This window comes from Triticum dicoccoides, chromosome 4B (assembly GCF_002162155.2).
Source record: "Triticum dicoccoides isolate Atlit2015 ecotype Zavitan chromosome 4B, WEW_v2.0, whole genome shotgun sequence".
NCBI lineage: Eukaryota > Viridiplantae > Streptophyta > Magnoliopsida > Poales > Poaceae > Triticum > Triticum dicoccoides.
This window is the reverse complement of record NC_041387.1, coordinates 537,946,455-537,961,271: the sequence shown is the minus strand read 5'-3', so window position 1 is coordinate 537,961,271 and position 14,817 is coordinate 537,946,455. Positions and strand designations below refer to the sequence as shown.

General features: G+C 56.8%; 1 pseudogene; it reads left to right on the top strand.

Moving 5' to 3' along the window:
• The first annotated feature begins 3,369 nt into the window (after positions 1 to 3,369).
• LOC119292797 lies at positions 3,370 to 4,364 on the top strand (annotated as a pseudogene).
• The last annotated feature ends 10,453 nt before the right edge of the window (positions 4,365 to 14,817 follow it).

The window sequence follows — 14,817 nt, the reverse complement described above, 5'->3', positions numbered from 1 at the left end:
CCCAAATTTATGGTCAAATAAACATTGTTGACACATTTGCATCATAATTAAATCGACGAACTAACCCGCATCTTCAATGGTGCAATCTGGGTCACATATTCTGCAGAGTTGGGGTACCTTAACCCCTGAATTTGGATGTGAGGGCCTGCATTCATAGTAAATTTTATCCACAAGTTAGAGCACGAGCAACAACAAAACAGTAGCACAAATTAGGAATTGGTTGATGATACTCACCCAATCGTTAGTTGTTGCTTAAATCCTGAAATGGGGTGCGTGCCTTTGCACGACTGGGAGATGACAAACCATCGCCTTCATGTGAATATTCATGTCACTAAATTGTTACAAGCATGGATATTGTGCATATAATCATGAACATCAACATCAGACGCTGGATTTATATTACTGACAGGCAGATAAGCAATATCCATTTCATCTCTATAAATATACCACGCTGTCCTTTTTGTTGATATTGTGTTTCGGCAGAGTTGTACACTGTGCACAAGTCACTGTTGTAAATTCTGAAAGCCAACTTTTTTCGACACTAGGAGCAGGAGATAGGGTTCATGTTTTAGTTAGAAAAACAGATAAGGTGCAACGGCTTATTATTTAGAACTCTATGCTCAAACAGCTACTAATCATGAGTAATGTTGCAATAGGTAGGAAGACGTCGAACCTCAAGAAGTGCATGGAAGAATCACAGCTGTGTGTGGCCGGCTAGTTCAGGGGACGCGGTGGGCGTCGGGTGCAGGGCGAAGGCGGGCGCGGCGACAGGCCTGGTGCCGGGGCAGGCTCTATCTCTCCTGGGTGCTGGCGATTGCAGGAAGGATGCCACACTCTGAGCAGCAACAATCGGCGATGGTGGGGCAACGGAGTGCTGCAATGCGGTGAGGTCGCCGTGCAGGCAGGAGACGTTGTTGGTGGATGGCGTCTGACACCAGGTCGCCGTTGTGCCAGACGATGACGTCGAGGTCAAGGGCGTAGAGTTGGCTTATTTTGCGATTAGATTTCCGTGATTGTAGGGGCCGTGGGACTGGTAGTTCCAGTACAAGCGTGTGGAGTTGCCTTAGTTTGTGATCAGATTTCCGTGATTGTAGGGGCCGGGGGACTGGTATTTCTAGTACTCCTCTCCTGGTGAAGCATGGTCAGTCATTAGAAATTGCTACATGCACACCGCAGAGGTTCTAATTCAATGATGACTGTTAGATTGAGAATTGTGGGCCTAATCGTGTGGTGTTGATTGGTTTGTGTGGGTTGTGGGACTAATTGCGGGGTGCACGTAAAAAAGTTCTTGTTTGATTGTTTAATAGTAGTGTAGATGTAGATGTAGAAGTGTAGATGTAGATAGAACCCTAGCTAGTTCCCTTCGAGCCTGGGGCTAGTTCTTGTGATCAGACTGAATTGCATTTCATCTCTGATCATGATAATGGGACAAAAAAGCATGTGAGATCTTTCATTTGTTTACATGGTGATGGCCAAGTGCAAAAGGCTGATAACAACAACGCCGGCTAGAAACCTAGCCGCCGCCGCCGCAGACTCCCTCCCCCTCTCCCTCCGCCGCCGCCGGAAGACGCCCCCGGGCTAAGCCCGGGGGCCGACGGTGGTGGCGGGGGATCTCCTCTCTCGCTCGTCTCCAGGGTTGGGCGGACCCCAAGGCATGTGGTGGCGCGACCGATCTGGGATCTGCGACGCAGTAGATGGTTGCAGGCGGCGGGAGGCCGGCCCGTCCTCGGATGGAGACGTCTTGGCGCGGCGGAGGCCAGGGCTGCAGGCGCTATGGGTGGCCCTTCGGGCGGCGGCGGCTGCGGTCGGCGGTGGACGGCTTGGCTGCGGTGGCGTGCATGCTGCCTTCAGATCGGCGAAGGTGGCGTGGAGGGCATGGTGGTTTCGTCGGCAGCACCTCCGACCAGATCTATTCTGACCGGTGCAGCCGGCGGTGGTGGTCAGCTCTTCCGTCAGAGGTGGTCGGCCTGAGGCTTGGTGTTCTCTCGGGATCCGTCATCTAGCACCAGCTTCGAGTCGGGAAGACGTAGTTGCCGATGAAAACCGAGCCGACGGCGGGCGATGGTGGCGTTCCACGTCGTTACCTTGATGAAGGCATCGTCATGTGACTACCGTCGACCCACTTGTATTGCTCTGGGGGAAACCCTAGGATCTGGTGTTCCAGACTGGACGATGGCGGCACTGCGGTGTCGTTTCTCTCTTGGGAGCATCGTTTTGTGGAGCTGCACTAGAAGTCAGAGGCAGGAGGTGGAGCGGCTTCGTCTTGCACAGAGCTTTGGTGGAGATGTCAAGTCATGCCTGACCGACAGGTGCTACGCTTGGTCATGCCTGGTCGGCAGGTGCTACGCATGACAGATCCTCCAAGGGCTTCAAGCTGTGTCGGCTGGTGGTACTTGGCAACATGGCGTCGAGGTGTATTAGTGGCGACCGCGACGTGTTCAGCTGTTTGCACGCAGGGAGGAGGTGCCATTGGGCACTGTGGTGGCATCGACGATAGCTGGACCAAGCAAGGTTGATGCATCAGTACAGTTCTGAAGATGGAGCGGTGGCCGTTGGCGGCGGCGGCCTCTGAGAGCACGCCGGACCAGTGTGTGCCCCAGACCCGACAAGTGGCTAGGTTGGGGTCTCAGGTCTTAGATGTTAGGCTTGGTTGCGATGTCTGTTTGGTATTAGGCCCAGGCTATCTGCGCCCCTTCATCAACTGGATAGGTGTAGCGACAGTTTGCTGCTTAGACGGCGGCTTTAGTCTTACTGTTGTATGACTTTGTAAGGTCTTCTAAAAATAATTAATAAAGTGGCCATATGCATCGCCCAGATGCAGAGGCCAGGGGTCATCCTCCTTTTTTTAAACAACGTCAGCCCTGATCCTGATCCGAAGGGAAATGTACCCATGGTTCTCAGATTGAACTACACCCGGCCTGTGCTAACCTACGCACGCGCAGGTCTATCAGATTGGGAATCGAAGATTGCAAGCCAAAATGGAATCGCCAAGAAAGAGAGAGAAAAAAAATTCCTTCAGATCCCAAACAGTGTCGTGTCTGCAGTGCACAGGTAACCGGCGCTTCGAAAACATGGGCGGCAAGCCAACAAAATTCGCGACCGCGTGTGGTGTGTGCGACCCTAACTCGGATTGTCAATCTATGGATCCTCGATTGCCTAGGTCTAGGACATAATTTTGACTCGAATTTGACTCCAATCGAGGTCGCTCTTTCGGTATTTCCACGCCCAACCGCGTCGATCGATCCATCCGTGCATCACCCACCTCCCCTCCTCCCTCGATCCCCTGCTCCCATCGCCCTTGCCTCCACCACGCGTGCATCCTCCTCTCCAGCAACCAAAGCGCGCAGCTCGCTTCGTCGAGCTAGCGCGATGGCCGCCCGCAAGCGGCCTGCCGCCGCCCTGGACGTTGTCCACGCCACTATGATGGCGCCTCAACAATCGCCCGCCGGCTTGCTGCAAGAGGAGCCGCACCAAAATCCGAAGCATCGCGGAGTACGACAAGGAGACCAGCCTCGGCGAGGGCGGCTTCGGCTGCGTCCTCCTAGCGCGCCACCACGCCACCCGCAAGATCGTCACCATCAAGTACCTCTACTGGCCGGACGGGTCCCAGCAGCCCCCCAATGCCGTTGAGCTTCTGCGGGAGGCCCGATTCCTCGTGGCCTGCCATGGGAACCCCTACGTCATCGGCTTCGAGGGCCTGGTGCGTGACCCCGACAATGGCACCTTTGGCCTCGTCATGGAGTACGTCGCCGCGCCGAGCCTCCACAAGTTCCTGTGGAACAGGGGCAGCGGTCAGCCGCTCCCGGAGTCCACCGTGCGCGCCATCATGTGGAAGCTCCTCACCGGTGCCAGGACAATGCACGACCCGCCACGTCGTCCACCGCGACATCAAGCCCGGCAACATCCTTGTCAGCCAAGACGGGGAGCTCATCAAAATCTACGACTTTAGGCTGGCGATCTCCATGTCCGAGCTGCCGCTGTACAACCAGGCCAACACGTCGTTCTACGTGGCGCCCGAGGTGCTCCTGGGGAAGCGGGAGTACGACGCACTCATGGACACATGGTCTATCGGCTGCGTCATGGCCGAGATGCTCGCTGGTAAGACTTTGTTCCTCGGGGATGATGATGACAACGCCGCAGACAATGAGATCATCCAGCTCTGGAGCATCTTCCGCTTGCTCGGGATGCCAGACGAGAGGACGTGGCCGGGGTTCACGTCACTGCCGCTCACCGAAAAGCCGCTAAGACTGCTACCACCGGGGCACCAGCACAACAACCTGCACGATATGTTCCATGAAGAGAAGCTGTCCGAGCATGGATTCCAGGTGTTGCAAGGCCTTCTCATGTGCAACCCCAACCAGTGACTGATGGCGGTCACGGCGCTCAAGCACCGATGGTTTGCTGCTCCTCGTCCAGCCGCCGCCGCTGTGAAGGTTGACGCTTTGTTGTTCCCGAAAAAGAAGGCACCAAGGATCAAGTTCATCCCGCCGGCCATGCCGCAGAAGAATCTACTCAAAATTACACTCGTCATGTGGAACGCAGCTCAAAGAGTCTAGTTAAACACTTTAGATTTAGCTGTGCTTGGATGAGCCACTATCGGAGTAAATGACCACGGGTAGCCTAACCGGCCCCCCTGGCTCTTCAAAAAATATCGGGTCGACTGAGCCCTCAAATAACCAATACGCAGGGCCGCCTTCCCCTGGCCGGCTGTCCCACCGGCCGGCTGCTGGAAGGCGGCAAGGATCCAAGAGCTCTCTCGAACAGGGCCGACTCCTAGCAGCCGGCCACTAGAGTGACTGACTCCTAGCAGGCGGCCTGGCTCACACCCTCAAAGTGTGCACCCACATAACGGCGATAAGATGGGGCGTGGCTACAGTGAAGCATGTCACCCCCCAATCCCGGAGCAAGCGCGGCCATAGTACGCCGTACGGGGCAGCCACTCCCCGTCCGACGCGGCATTGTTGCCACGCTGACCATGACATCACCCACGATAGGTTGTCAGTACGGCCCGTAGGCTGCGGGCCCCTCCTGCCAGAGAGATACCAAAAGGCAGCACAAGCTTGACCAGTCGGCCAGAGGGGAGGCCGGCTCCCAGCAGTCGGCCTGCCCCCACCCTAGAAGTTTGTGCACCATTAAGCAGATAAGATGGGGTAAGGCTACAGTGAAAGCCTGCTAGGCGGCAGCATTGTAGCCATGCTTACCCCGACAAAGCCATCGTCACCAAGAGCAAGGCTACAGTAACCAGCAGCTGACAAGACCCCCAAGCGGTGGGCCCAGCCTGTCGGCCAAGAGGCTGGGAGCCGGCAGGACCCACCAGTCAGCGGGCCCCAGCGGCCGGCGGAGAAGCCGACGACTACCGACACCGATGGCCTGGACCCACATCCAGCCAGATTACCATTGTACCCCTGGGGGTAGGCCTATATAAACACCCAGGGCACCCATTCAAAGGGTTGATCTCTTAGAGTTTTAGACACCACATAGAGAGAAGAGGAGAGCTAACCTTGCCCTTCTTCTTCCTCTAACCAAACAGCTCAAGGAGCCTCTTGTAGCTACTTGTTTTGATCTAGTGATCATGCGGAGACCCCGCAGAGCAGGACTAGGGGTGTAATCTCCAAGGAGAGCCCCAAACCTGGGTAAGATTCACCGGCATGCATGTCTTCGCCTTATCCCGTTTCCAGGCACCGATGATGTCTTACTGGCTCCCACAATGATAAGCCACCCGTTGGCATGTGTCGCACTTACCACCCGACATTTGGCGCCCACCATGGGGCCAGGTGCACCGTCGTCCGGAGATCTGCTCTGGACGGGAACCCTCTTCCTCCCCAGCGAGCATAGCCAGCCCGGCACGCCTGATGGCGCTTGCCCCGACGTGCTGCAGGGCGTCGATGATGCCTGCACAGTGAGCTGCCTCGCCGATCTTCTTGGCGAGGTCCGCCTCTCCGACGAGCCCGCACCAGGCGCAGGCGCAACCAGCTCTGAGAGCTGCCTCATCGACTTCCTTGGCAAACTTCACATCGCCAAGGAGCGCACCTCCGACCTGGAGTCAGTCGGCTCCACCAACCCGATGCTTGTCGACTCCGACACGGCATCGCTTGATGCCTTCCCCACCAATGTGGTGGTCATCGATGACCCTCTTCCTCGAGCCGACAGCAACAACAGCACCGTCACTGAGGTGTTGGTCATCAGTCACGGCGCCGCCTCCGGCAGAAACGTCCACGACACCTTGCAGATGGAACTGCATGACCTGTCCGCCCCCATCCCGGCCGACACCGACGCCGACACGTTGTAGGCCCACCACCTTGCCCTCATCGAGAATGGCATGAAGATAGCCTCCATGAGACGCCTCACCGAAGCTTACCAGTGCGAGGTTGATCGTGCCGCCTCTAGCATGCCGCCTGCTGGCGGACCCAGCCGGATTGGCACTATCAAGAAGCACGGCGTGGCCATCGCCAGCATACTGGGTGCTGACCGCCCAGTCTATGCCACGCCAATCGAGAACCTGCGTGCCGCCCAGGCGGCCGTAGACGAGCTGGACGGGCTGGAGGGCGACAAGCTTCACTGCATGACCAGACGCGTCCAGCAGTTGATCGACGCGGCTACAGAGCGGCACGAAGCCAGCGCCCGCGCTGAAAGTCCTCTCCCACGACGAGAGCACGGCGCGACATCCCGGACGCCGACTGCATGCGGCGCCCGCAAGCGAAAAGACAAGGAGCCGACTGCTAGCCGCAGTCGGACTCGCCTCACCATCGAGCGTGACGCAGAAGGCCGCCCTCGAGCCGTGGAGCGACAAGGCAACCCGCCTCCTCCTCCGCCTCGCGGGGAGAGATATCCCACTCCGCCGCGTGTCATGCACCCAATGCTCAGCGGCCGACTGGGCCGCCGCAAAGGAATCGGCGAGAATGATGCCTGCCATCGGATCGACCGCCTGGCGCGATCCCTGGTGCTGGAAGAAGAAGACGATGTCGGCCCGCCCTATTTTGGACCCTGCATCCGCGACGAGCCGTTCCCAATGGGTTCTCGCTCCCTAGAGACACGCCAAAATACAACGGCTCGATGAAGCCGGAAGACTGGTTGATAGACTACTCCATTGCAATCAGCATAGCAAACGGCAACAGACGCGTTGCCGTGAAGTACGTCCCTCTCATGCTTCAAGGCATGGCACGCACCTGGCTGAACAGCCTCAAGCCCTACAGCGTCAACAGCTGGCTGGACTTCATGGAAGTCTTCATTCGCAACTTCACAAGCACGTACAAGCATCCTCCCAAGCCTCGTCATCTCTCCTTGTGCGTCCAAGGCCCCAGCGAGTCAACTCGCGACTACCTCACGCGTTGGGCCGAGCTCCGCAACTCCTGCGAAGGGGTGCACGAGGTGCAAGCAATAGAGTACTTCACCGCCGGGTGCTGAGAGGGCACCCTCCTCAAGCATCGACTTCTCTGCGACGAGCCGGCGACACTCGACGAATTGCTGATGATAGCAGACAAGTACGCCATTGCCGACTCCTCGATGAAGACCGAGCTCCGAGTGGACGCCTCTGGAAAGGTGCTTCCTCCGGCGCCAAAGACGCCGGCTGGCGACTCCAATCGACGCCCGCACCAGAACGACAACAAGCGCAAGGCTCCTATGCCGCCCTCCACCAGTCGGCAGGTGGCCATGGTCGAAGACGAGCAGCCCGAAGGGCAGCCTATGCCCAAGCGTCCGAAAGGCGGCAGGCCGGCTTGGCAGCAGGCTTTCTCCTATGAGCAAACCCTTGATGCCCCCTGCAAGTTCCACAGGCGCGCGAAGCCGTCCAACCACACAACCCGGAAATGTCATTGGCACACACGGATCTCCAAGGGCGAAGAACAGTTGCCCCCTCCGCCTGCTGGCCAGCCGCCTCTGGCTCCTCAGCAGCCGGCCACTCGCCCAGCAGTCGGAGCCATTCAAGATGAGTTCCCTGACGAGCATGCAGCCTACATCATATTCACGAGCCAAGCTGAGGACAGGCGCAGCCGGCACCGACAGCACCAAGAAGTCAATGCAGTCGCCTCCAAAGATCTAGAGTTTGTGCATTGGTCTGAAAAGCCTATTAGCTAGAGCCGGGCTGATCACCCAGAGGTGATGCCATCTCCAGGATCTTACGCATTGATGTTGGATGCCACCTTCGCAACAAAAAGGCGAGCTGCTCGTTTCTCTCGAGTTTTGATTGATGGTGGGAGCTATATCAACATCCTGTACCGTGACACCATGGAGAAGCTGAACATCAAGACGAAGCAACTTTTGCCCAGTCGGACCGTGTTCCATGGCATTGTACCTGGCCTGTCATGCTCACCAATCGGCAAGATCAAGATAGATGTCCTCTTCGGAGACAAGGATCACTTCTGCCGTGAAGCAGTCTGGTTTGAAGTGGTGGATCTAGAGAGCCCTTACCATGCTTTACTTGGCCAAGTTCATGGTTGTACCCCACTATGCTTACCTCAGGATGAAGATGCTGAGCTCCAAGGGCATCATCACCATAGTTGGAGGCTAAAAACATCCTCTGCATGTGCTGCAGCCAGTAGCAGGCCGACCGAGTCCCTCGTGATTGCTGCTGAGAAGAAGATCCTTGAACGGGTTGTGGCCATGGCTGGCAAGCAGCCGGACCTATCGCCTGACCCCAAGGAGTCGGGAGCTCAGGGCTCCTTCCAGCCGGCCAAGGAAACAAAGAAGATATCTCTAGACCCAGAGCACCCAGAGAGGTTAGCTGTGCTAGGAGCAAACCTGGAAAACAAATAGGAAAGCGATCTCGTCGATTTCCTCCGTGAGAATCGGGATATCTTCGCATGGTCCCCCAAGGACATGCCGGGTGTTCCGACAGATTTCGCCGAGCACAAGCTACATGTCCGAACAGATGCAAAACCAGTCAAGCAGCCCCTCTGTCGACTGTTGGAGGAGAAGAGAAGAATTGTTGGTTAAGAGATAGCCCGGCTCCTGGCAGCCGACTTCATTATGGAGGTGTTCTTTCCAGAATGGCTTGCCAACCCAGTTCTTGTATTGAAGAAGAACAAGAAATGGCGCATATGTATAGAATATACCAGCCTCAACAAAGCTTGCCCCAAAGATCCATTTGCTTTGCCCCGGATTGATCAAGTGATAGACTCCACAGCCGGATGCGAGCTGTCGAGTTTCTTGGACGCCTACTCAGGTTACCATCAGATCAAGTTGGATCCAGCCGACCGCCTGAAGACTGCCTTTATCACACCGTTCGGAGCTTTCTGCTACCTAACTATGACATTCGGCTTGAGAAATGCCGGTGCCACTTTTCAGTGTTGCATGCAGAAATGCCTCCTCAAGCAACTTGGTAGAAATTCCCACTTCTACGTAGACTATATTGTGGTGAAGACGGAGAAGCGCAGCACCCTACTGGAAGATCTCAAAGAAACATTTGACAACTTGCGCCATTTTCAGATCAAGCTCAACCCTGAGAAATACGTGTTTGGAGTACCAATCGGCCAGCTCTTAGGCTTCCTGGTCTCTGAACGCGGCATCGAGTGCAACCCAGTGAAGATCAAGGCCATAGAAAGGATGGAGATCTCCACCCAGCTTCGAGATGTCCAAAAGTTCACCGGGTGTCTGGCTTCCCTTAACCGCTTCATCAGTCGGCTAGGGGAGAAGGCTCTCCCCCTATATCAGCTCATGAGGAAATCCACTCATTTCGAGTGGAATGAGCAGGCGGACGAAGCTTTTCACAAGTTGAAGAAGATGTTGACCACACCGCCTGTCCTGGCAGCACCGACTGAGAAATAGCCCATGCTCCTTTACATTGCCACAACCAGCAGGGTGGTCAGCACTGTCATCGTGGTTCAGTGCCCAGAAGAAGGCAGAGCTCAGCTAGTCCAGAGGCCGGTTTATTATTTGAGCGAAGTACTGTCAACCTCAAAGCAGAATTACCCCCACTACCAGAAGATGTGCTGTGGTGTGTACTTTGCCACCAAGAAGCTCAAGCCCTACTTTCAAGAGCACCCCATCACGGTCGTTTGCACCGCCCCGCTTGCCGAGATCATAGGCAGTCGGGATGCATCTGGCCGGGTGGCCAAGTGGGCCATTGCGCTAGCTCCTTACACCATCTTCTACCAGCCTCACACCGCCATCAAGTCCCAAGTGCTGGCCGACTTCCTTGTCGACTGTGCCGAAACCCAGTACCTGCCACCAGCACCCGACTCCACTCATTGGCGGATGCACTTTGATGGATCCAAGATGCGCACCGGCTTGGGAGCCGGCATCGTCCTCACCTCTCCCAAGAGTGACAAGCTCAGATACATGTTGCAAATTCATTTTGCCGCCTCCAACAATGTGGCCGAGCACGAGGCGCTCATACATGGGCTCTGGCTGGCCAACGAACTCGGCATCTGCCGGATCCTCTGCTATGGCGACTCGGACTTGGTGATCCAACAATCATCTGGTGATTGGGATGCCAAGGACACAAACATGGCGAGCTACCGCTTCCTCGTGCAGTAGCTAAGTGGATACTTTGAAGGGTGCAAGTTTCTCCATGTGCCAGGGGCCGACAATGAGCAAGCAGATGCCCTGGCACAAGTCGGCTCCACCCGGCAAGCTATACCAATCAGCGTCTCCTTCCAACGCCTCCTCAAGCCGTCTATCAAGCTGTCTCCAGAATCAGACTCCATCTTCGTGCTGCCTGACCCTGATGCAGTCGGATCCGACTTGGGGAACCCAGCAGGTGGCTCGGGGACTTCGACAGGCGGCTCGGGGACTGCTGTAGTCGCACCCGGCTCGGGGACTTTAGAACCTGGCCCGAGGACTGCAGCAGTCGGCCCAGGGACTACAACGACATAGCAGGCGGTGGCCGACTCCAACTCTTCACCACCCAACCCACCCGCCCTGGTCGCAGTAGCCGTGTTGGCAATAGAAGAACTCGCAGCTCCATCATGGGCCCAACCCATCCTCAACTTTCTGGTGAACAGAGAGCTGCCGACTGACGAGATCTCGGCAAGACAAGTTCAACACCGAGCCGGAGCATACACAATAGTGAACAGAGAACTCGTTAGGCGCAGTGTCACTGGAGTCTTCCAGCGCTGCGTCGAGCCAGAGAAGGGCATTGCAATCCTCAAGGACATCCACCAAGACGAGTGCGGCCACCACGTGGCCTCAAGATCACTCGTCTCCAAAGCTTTCCTCCATGGTTTCTTGTGGCCGACTGCTTTGGAAGATGCCAAAGAATTAGTCTAACACTGCAAAGGGTGCCAAGTTTTCAGCTCCAAGCAACACCTGCCGGCTTCCGCACTCAAGACCATCCCCCTCACCTGGCCTTTTGCCGTCTGGGGGCTGGATATGGTGGGCCCATTCAAGACGGCACACGGCGGCATGACACACCTGCTTGTCACCGTAGACAACTTCACCAAGTGGATTGAAGCGAAGCCAATCAAGAAGTTAAATGGGCCGACTACTGTGACGTTCACCGCAGACATCACCACCGGTATGGCATACCACACAGCATCATCACCGACAACGACACGAATTTTGCCAAAGGAGCATTGGCACGTTTTTGCGCAACACAGGGCATCCGACTGGACTTAGCGTCCGTTGCCCATCCGCAGTCAAACGGCCAAGTCGAGCGAGCAAACGACCTCATCCTGTCCGGCATGAAGCCCCGACTGGTCATACCACTGGAGCGCTCGGCCGGCTGCTGGCTCGAGGACCTTCCGGCCGTCCTCTGGAGCTTGTGTACCACCCCGAACAAGTCAACTGGCTTCACTCCTTTCTTCCTTGTATATGGTGCCGAGGTTGTCATCCCAACTGACATCGAGTTCGACTCACCTCGAGTCACCATGTACACGGAAGCGGAGGCAAAGGAAGCACGAGAAGACGGTGTTGACCTGCTGGAAGAGGGCCAGCTGTTAGCACTCAGCCGGTCCGCCATCTACCAGCAGGGTTTGCGCCGTTACCACAACCTGAAGGTCAAGCCAAGATCCTTCCAAGAGGGCGATCTTGTGCTCCGGCTGATCCAGCGAACAGCCGACCAGCACAATCTCTCGGCCCCTTGGGAAGGCCAATTCGTCATCAACAAGGCCTTGGGCAACAACTCCTCCTACCTGATCGACGCATAGAAGCCCAAGGCGCGCAAGAGAGATGATTCCGGCAAGGAGTCGGAACGACCATGGAACACCAATCTCCTTCAAAGATTTTACAGTTAAACGCAGTATGTATCACGCTATCTTTTGTATTAAGTACAACACATCAGGCCCCCCGAGGAGCACTCGAGGACTACCCTCTTTTATCTATATGATGAGTATCATGCCTATGAATGTGTCACCACATTTGCTCTTCTGTCCGGTACCGGGTTCGACCAGTCGGCCCGGGGACTTGCCGCCTTGAATCATGTTAAGTACCACCTGCAGTCAGACAAGTAGTGTGCTAGCACCTAAGCCCTCTCTTGCCAGAAGTCGCAGCTCGCAGAATCAACTGTTCCACTGGCAAGAGTTAAAGGCAGGAAAAGATGCCCACATGAAAAATGGCTAAGGACCAATGGGCTTACATAACGCAAGCCGGCTCCCTGCCCTGCCAACCGACTGTTAAGCAGCCCGCTGGCCGGCTTCCCACTCACCTTGCTACAATCTAAGAAAGCTAAAGTACTTGCCCTCCCACACGGCCAAGTACTTTCCCAGCCACAGACTGCAGAGCAGCTGTCCGCCTGGGAAGGCGGCGACCAAGAGAGGGCGGCAAAGGAAACATCCGAAAAAGATGAAAAGCAAGCACAGTCGGAAGTCAAACACATGCAAGATTATATTTACACAAATGGCCTTCGAGGGCCGGCATTCAACTTAGTCTGAATACACCCCCAGTGGGTGAAACTACGCGAATTTAACGAATATTGTTCAAAGAGTAATGAACAAGAAGGCAAAGATAAAGATGGCGGCTCGGGCCAAGGGTGCAACAGGCGAGTTGGGCAGGTATGTGGAGACGGCAGTGCTGGCTGGAGGAGTGGCCGGCTGGTGAGTCTCGGCTTGGTCATCACCAGTGGCAGGCGGCGCGTTCGCGCGTGCCTCATTGTGGGGGGCACGGTCAAGCTGAGGTCGGTCGGCTGCTCCACCATCCGGCGCAGCGTCTTCACCGTCCTCTTCCTCCTCCTCCTCACCCTCGTCGCTGGAGTCGATCTCCTCCACCGAGTCTTTACCATCTGCCGGATTCAGCCCAAACCACTCCTCCAGCAGAGCAGCGCCATCGTTGTTCAGCTCGGGGATGAAGACGCTGGTGTCCGTGTACTCGGCGATCGCCGAGGCATGCTAGATGATAGCCGGCCGCACCGCCTCCAGCTCCTCATTGGCCTCCTGCCGCCACGTGGCCAGCTGGCTCAAGTCCAGCCAGGATACCATGCTCGGAAGAACTCCAGTGCCCGCCTGGCACCTGCCCGGGCTGCAGAGGCCTTCCAAGCCTCAAAGCGGCCAGCCGCCACCTCCAGCTAGTCGGCAGTCCGACTGGGGTGCGGGGAATCACTTCGCCAGGCCAGAGGGCGGACAGCACCTGGGCTCCAACACGCTGAAGGCGGCGGAGCATGCGGTGAGCCGGCTGGAGACGGGCCTGGATGGCCAAGAGCTGCTCCTCGAGCGTCCGACGAACGTCCGACGCAATCTCAGCACCAGCCTCACTCTGCATGTTGTGGTGGGCCTCTATGACTTGGCTAGCGGCAACAGAGAAGCCGGGGAAGTACTCTGCACTAAGCAGAAAAGAAAAAACACAAAGTCAGAAGTCGGACCAAGCAGCAGGCGGCAAACAAAGGGACGAAGAGGAAGGCGGCTTACGTCGACCATGTCTTCAATATGGTCGTAGCCATCATTTAGCGCCTGCCTCGACTCGGCCCAGTTCGTCGCCTCGGTCTCGTACTCGGCTTGGAGGGTGGCCTCGCTGTCCTTCACCGCCTTCAGGGCCGCCTTGTGGCTCTCCTCCTGGTCGGCCAGCTTCTTGGCCAGACGGTCGCACTCCTGAGCCACGGTGCTGCACTCGGCCTCCTTGATGCGCAGGGCGGTCTGGGCCTCACCTAGTTGCTATCGCAGGTCGGCATTGGCCTCTGCAGAGACGGCAAAGAAGAAAAACAATGAGAAAGAAGTCGCCAGAAAAGATCCGGCCCGACTGCTCAGCAGTCGGCCCGAATCTCAGGGACTACACCCAGTGGGTGTGCTGACGCTCCCCCACGAGAGATAGAAGATGGAACACTTACTCCGGCTCTCAGACAAGTCGGCGGTCTTCCGAGTCAGCTCCCGGGCATGGGAGTTGAAGGCGGCCGCGCGGAGGTTATGATAGTCCTGCGAAAGGGACAGATGAACAAATAAAAACAAGTTAGCACCCGAGTTTACTAAGAAGTTCCAAGCTGCCTGCTCAGCAGCCGACTCGGAACTCGGGGACTACACCCAGTGGGTGCGCTGACGTGCCCCCACGGAAGAATTCAAAAGCAAGAAGCAAAAAGAGAGAAGCTTACCCAGATGGCCGACCGCATCGCCAAGAACTCTTGGTTGTAGTTTTTCAGGGCGGCGGCCTGAGACTGAAGCCGGGTCAGGACGTCTTGCGCCGCCATGTTTAGCACGGCTGTCCCGCCACCCGGCGTCCACCCCTTGGAGCTGACGCTCACCGTCTCCAGTTCCTGGGCCGACGAATTTGATCCCACGGCCTTCTGTGGGTTCGGCGCTGAGGCTGCCTTCGCCTTCTGTGAGTTCTGTGGGTTACGCAAGACTTCCTCCGCCTGCGCCGCAGCTGCAACATCCGCCTGGGCCTTGGCCGCCGCATCAGCCTGCGCCCTCACCATCTCCTCCGCCGCCTCCTGCGCTGCCTTGGCGGCAGCCGCCTTCT